The sequence below is a fragment of the Rutidosis leptorrhynchoides genome, chromosome 5 (genome assembly GCF_046630445.1).
Source record: "Rutidosis leptorrhynchoides isolate AG116_Rl617_1_P2 chromosome 5, CSIRO_AGI_Rlap_v1, whole genome shotgun sequence".
NCBI lineage: Eukaryota > Viridiplantae > Streptophyta > Magnoliopsida > Asterales > Asteraceae > Rutidosis > Rutidosis leptorrhynchoides.
In genome coordinates this window covers 147,854,191-147,860,190 of record NC_092337.1, presented here as the reverse complement: position 1 = coordinate 147,860,190, position 6,000 = coordinate 147,854,191, and positions in this window count along the sequence as shown.

The following is a 6,000-nucleotide window of genomic DNA, read 5'->3' as shown; positions in this document are numbered from 1 at the left end:
TTACTATGTCTGTCTTAATACTGTTGATCATCACACGCTGGATCTTGTACAGTTGTTCGCTTTGTAAATTTGCATGTGCATACATATCTGAAAAATCAAAAATATTTGCATTCATAAGTTAGTTGCGTGTGAATTTCTGTTTTGTTTATTAAGCCTAGCAACTCAGTTCTTGGAAAGGTTTACTGTGAAAGGAATCCTATGTTTTACATTAAATTTGAAAATAAGGTGTTTAGAGCTTAAAGGAACAAAGCGTGTTTGTTTTTATCCTATGGAGATCAGTCCCAAGGGGAGTGGACAGGAAAAGTATGTGAAGTTAAAAGTTAAAAGTGTTAAGTTTTGAAATCAATAGACAGTCGGCCGAGTGAGTATACACACACGACCGTGTGACTCACTCACACGACCGACTGAGGTTGAAAAAATGTGTTTTGTTTAATAAACACACTCGGCCGAGTATGTACACATTCACGGCGGAGTGAGTGACACACTCGACCGAGTGTGTTTGTGGGTATAAAAGGTGTTGAACGTCGAACGGCTCAAAACACTTTGTAATTTTTAGAGAGTATTTTACCCAGATTTTTTGAAGTTGTAGAACGAGTTTTTGATCGTGCTTTTTACATACAATATCTCTCTGTGATTACAGCGCCACAATCGAGGTAGCTTAACTCGTTCTCGTTTGTTTTTAATCGATCATTTTAGGTCTGAAGCTTAAAACTCTAATTATATGCTTTTTAGACTTGTTTTGTTAAAATTGGTTGTGTGATTATGTTAATCGGTCTGTTTAGAGGCTAATATGACCAGATCTTGAATCAAAACAACTGATTTGAGCGATTTGTGAAATTGGGAGAAAACAGATCTGGATGAACACGCTCGACCGAGTGTGTGACACATTCGACCGAGTGAGTTAACACACTCGACCGTTTGTCGACACACACGACCGTGTGTGTATACACACTTGACCGAGTGTATGGAAACCCTAATTTTTGATTTTTGCTGATTTTGATTGTTTTGTTAAATTCATGTCATATTATACTGAATGCGTTGTATAGTTTTTGCTCTAAGAATGTCAGGTCCAAGTAGTATGTTAAGTGGAACTTGGAGATATGATCTTGAATGTAGGAAGGCTTTGGCCAAACACAGGCCTATCCAAGTAGAGACCAAAGTTGTCGCAACACAGACCACTCAAGATCAGTGGAAAGGTTTAGATTGCATAACATTTTTTCAGATAGGGAATCATTTCTGTCCTAAGCTTATTCGAGAGTTCTATTCTAGTGTGGCCTTAAAGGAAGGTAAGAAGAAGCATGTTCATGCTAGTTTCTTTGGTAATGCCTATAAGTGGACCATAGATGAGTTTGCTGATCACTTACTATTGCCTTACTGGGGAGCCAAGATTTATTGCCCTAGTAAAGATCTTAGAAAGATTTCTAGCAAATTTGACGCTGGTGGGGTGTCTTCTCACATCACTAAGCCAGGGTATGTAATTGGTTCCAATAGAATTGAGATCAGAGATAGTGATGTTAGGGATGACTTGGTACCTAACATGACGATTATTAAAAGAAACGTGGTGTTTAGGGATCCAAATGATGATTTGCTATCTGGTACTGAGGCTATTCTGTTATACTGTCTTATGGAACGTATCAAGGTGAATTTGAGTCAGATTGTCATTAACATCATGAAGGACACCTTGGATAATGAGGAAAAACCATTTCCCTATGCCATTCTTTTAAATCATTTTTTTGATGAGCTTGATCTGTTTGAGGACACGAATTACAAATTGAAGCTAGTCCCAGAGGATGTTATTGAAGGATAATTCTAATGCTTGTGATTTCGTGTGTTTATGTTAGTTATGTTTAATGTGTAATTTGATGAGTAGTCTGTTAGCCTTGAATCAATGGTGTGTAATAAACAGTGATCTCTGAACAATGTAGTTGTGTGTTTATCAGTTGATATATTTGTCATGATTATTTATTTACTGATACATATGATTAATTTGATACCCCATGATACATGGAGGTAAATGCTTATTAGTTACATTATTTTGAGTGTTTTTCAGTTATTCAGTATGTCTCAAGAAAATCAGTAGATGTCAGATGAAGAGAATGAACCACAGATCCCGTTATCTTCAGAGTTACTAGGTCTAATTGGACGTGAAGATACAAATGTTCTTGCTTGTGTTGATGAAACAGGGTCTGAAGCTCAAAGAGGAGGTTTTGGTCCGATTATAGCATTTCTGAAGCGATCTAGAATTTTCAAAGCTATCACCCCTGAGTGCACTCCATATTACTCACATCAGAGAAAGTTTTGGGAAGTTGCTAGCATTGTTATTGAGAACAACAAGCAGGTGATTCTAAGCTCAGTCAATAATACCATCGTTCGGATCTCTGCTCAGACTATCAGGGAAGATTTGGGGTTCCCAGATAATGATGATATGCCGACTTCTTTACCAATTCTGAAGGTAAGGAGATGTTTGAAGAGATGTGGTTATACTGGTGATATAACCAAAGCTGTGAAACGTACTAAGCTTCCAAGGCAGTACAGATATTTTACGTATGTTCTTCAGAGATGCTTGAGCCCGATGCAGGGTGGTTTCGATGAGATGACCGCGACGTATAGTTCTATGTTTGTCGCGTTGGTTTTGAATGCTGATTTTAACTTCTCTTAAGTTATATTTGATGGGATGGTTCTGAATGTGAAGAAGAAGAAGGTACATCTGGTGTTTCCGAGGTTTCTTCAGATTATGCTTGAGAAGCAGGTTCAAGGGTTAGTGAAAATTCCTCAAGATGAGCTGAAACAAAATTATTTGAATGATCAGTCCTTCAATAGGTTTCTTCAAAACAGAGTTGAGTTTCCAGAGAAAGGGTTGATTGGCCATCTGGCTAATGAGAATTATGTGTGTCCGGAAGGTTTACACTGCCGTCATGAGAATAGTAATTCTGGAGATGAAACTGATATTACCATCGAAGGAGAAGAAGAGGTGAATCAGCCACTGCCGAAACAAACTGGTCCTCGGTTGGTTGATGAAGATGAGGTGACTGCTCTTGATGACAGTCAAGTTAATTTAGTTAAAAGGAAGTTAGCTGAAGCTCCTAAGGTGTCAACTAGAGGGAGACAGAAGCATTTGAAGATCTTAGTTAAGGACGGAAGTTCATCTTCTACAACAAAGTCACAACCGAAGGTCGCTCCGACTGTTCAAGCTACTGGTGATGCTGGTGGTTCTACACAAGTACCACCCACTCAACAACAACAAACTCCATCTATTCAACAAGTTCAGACTTCTCAGCATTCTGAAGTTGTTTCAGGTGATCTAACAGGAATTGTTAATCGACGATTGATTCAGTTGATTGCTGATTTTGCTAAATTCCAAAAGTCTGCTGATGAAGACAAGAAGAAGATGGAAACAGAAATGTCTGCATTAAGGAAGTTAGTTGATCAACAACAGTTGAAAATTGATGAACTTGAGTAAAATGTTGGAAGTCAGGCTGGAGAAATCTTGACTCTTCAGACTCAGAATCAAGCATTGACTGAGAGATTGAACGAATGGGAGAAGAAGTTTGTGAAAGAAGAGGAGGATGGAGAACCAGATCCTTTTGGTACTGTTGGTGAAGAAGAAGAGGAGGACAGGGCTCTTGAGCTTGCTAAAGGCTATACAGAGGATAACCCGCTGTATGTAACTCCACTTCAAGTTATAACAGTTTCTGAATTTTTAGTTATGCAGGATCGACTTAATCACTCTACTGTTTACACTGATTTAGAAGAAGGGGAGATCCCTCCGGATCTCACCGAAACTGAGCAGGAGTTGATGGAACGTCTAAAGCGACAAGCAAAAGAATTTGCTGAAGCTGCATCAAAAGCTTCAACTGAAGCTTCAACTTCAGAGGCTCATAATTTTGATGATGATATGAGTGATACTGATGTTTTTGATGAGAGTGATAATAGTTTTGATGAAGTTGTTATTGAGGATGAGCCAACTGAGCCTTATCCTCGTTATGAAGGATGTGATAATGATTATCCAACTTTTGCTGAGTACTTTCAAATGAATGATGAACTTTTGAATAGAAAGTGCAAGGAAAAAGAACAGAAAGAGCAAGAGAGTGCGTTGCCGAAAGGCTTCCTGCCAGTTAAAATCAACAAAGAAAAGGTTGAAGTTTTGGAAGAGGATTGGAAGATTTCAATGAGAATTCATAAATATGTGATGAAACCTGAGGTGGAGCCTCAATTTTTGAAGTTTATAAAGCACTGCGAGAGTTTGCGTGCTAAAGGAAAGATTATTGCTTGGGCTTATATTAAAGAATTTGATATATATGCGATCAAGAAAGAACACGGAGTGGATTATATCAAATATGCATACGAATTTAAATCGTTACCTTATTTTGAATTTATGCAGATTGCGAGGCTCAAGATGTTATATCAGGATTATGTTGGTATTCCTGATATTTTGGTTCGTAAGATAAGAAGATCATTTAAGTCACCTAATTTCTTAGGTTTTCGTCCTCAGTTTCCGAAGATCTCTTACAGAACGAACAAGAAAATGGGAATCAGAAGGAAGATTGTTAAATATCAACCTGTGAAGTATATGCGAAAGGTTCCATTGAGGAAAATGCCACAACACTTCAGCTCTCGTTCTTGTTGGTGGTATTATGATGAACGCTCGGAGGAAGCGGTTATTGTGTTAGACAAAGATGGAGGAGATGAAAATGATAGTATAAGGGTTTTGGATCCAGTTTGGTTGAGGAACTGCTGTGAGGAAGATATGTTCACCTTATACTACAACCGGATGCTATATCATCCAGAAAATTGTGTGCAGGCTGAACAGTATTGCAGAGTTGTGAAACTTTGCTATTTGAAGAACTGGATAACAGATCCATTTACTGATTGATAACTGAATCTTTGTACTCTACGGCTAGGTCTTAGGGGGAGTTTGTTGGTGCATGAATCCTCAGCCGTAGTTTATCTTTACGTTTAACACATTCGGTTATGTAATAATGTTTACTTGTGACTATTGATTACATTTGTGATTGTGAGTACTTACTTTGTTAAATAATCAATATGTTACCGAGTGTGTGTACACACTCAACCGACTGTGTTACTCAGTCGACCGACTGAGGGATACACTCGACCGAGTGTGTCTGACCTGCAGTATATATACAGGTTGTGACTTCTTAGTTGAGGTTGATCACCCCATTTACCCTAGTCGACTGGTTTTCGTCTCCAGAGAACCCTAACACCATCTACCACCGAAATCATTCATTTAGACATCGATCTAATCTAGGTTTTGTTCAAGGTTTAACCAAATCGATCTCAACACGACTCGTATCTTGGTTTTACTCGATTCTAGTGTATTCTGCCTCTAGGATTGTTAGCAAGCGACCTAATATCCGTGAATAAACGTCTACAAAAGTAGTCGACAAACAAAAAATATCCTAAAGAAACCACATTAAAAGATTTTAGTCTTCAATAGTTGTCATCTAATTATACATAAATGAATCTTTAAATAAAATGACACTTGTAACATACATTTCTGATAGCAAAATTGTTGAAACTCTTTTTAGTTAACACTCTTCGATATCATTATTAATAGTTATGAACGTCAATCCATTACAACTCTTAACTAGATTACTAAATGTTCCATGAAGGCCTGTAAAGAGTAAAACTTAATGCATCCACGATTTAACAGAATTGCACAGATCTTTTGTGTCTTCATAATCTTTAAGTTCATCTAAAACTTTTTTTTAATTGCGCAAAACTATTTTAAAATTGCCTTTTCGTTCCATCATTGAAAGAATGTATGAGCCATTCAAAATTTTGAGCCCTCTAAAAACTTAAGGTCCTGTGTGATTAACGACACTCGCACAACCTGTAAGATGTCGTCGGGAGTATGTAATTAAGGCAATCATACATGATACATCTAACCTAACCATATATAATATATGTACGTTGTACATTTTCATACATGCATTCATGAGGTTTGAACTCACGAGCTATTGGTTGATGAGCTTATCAAAT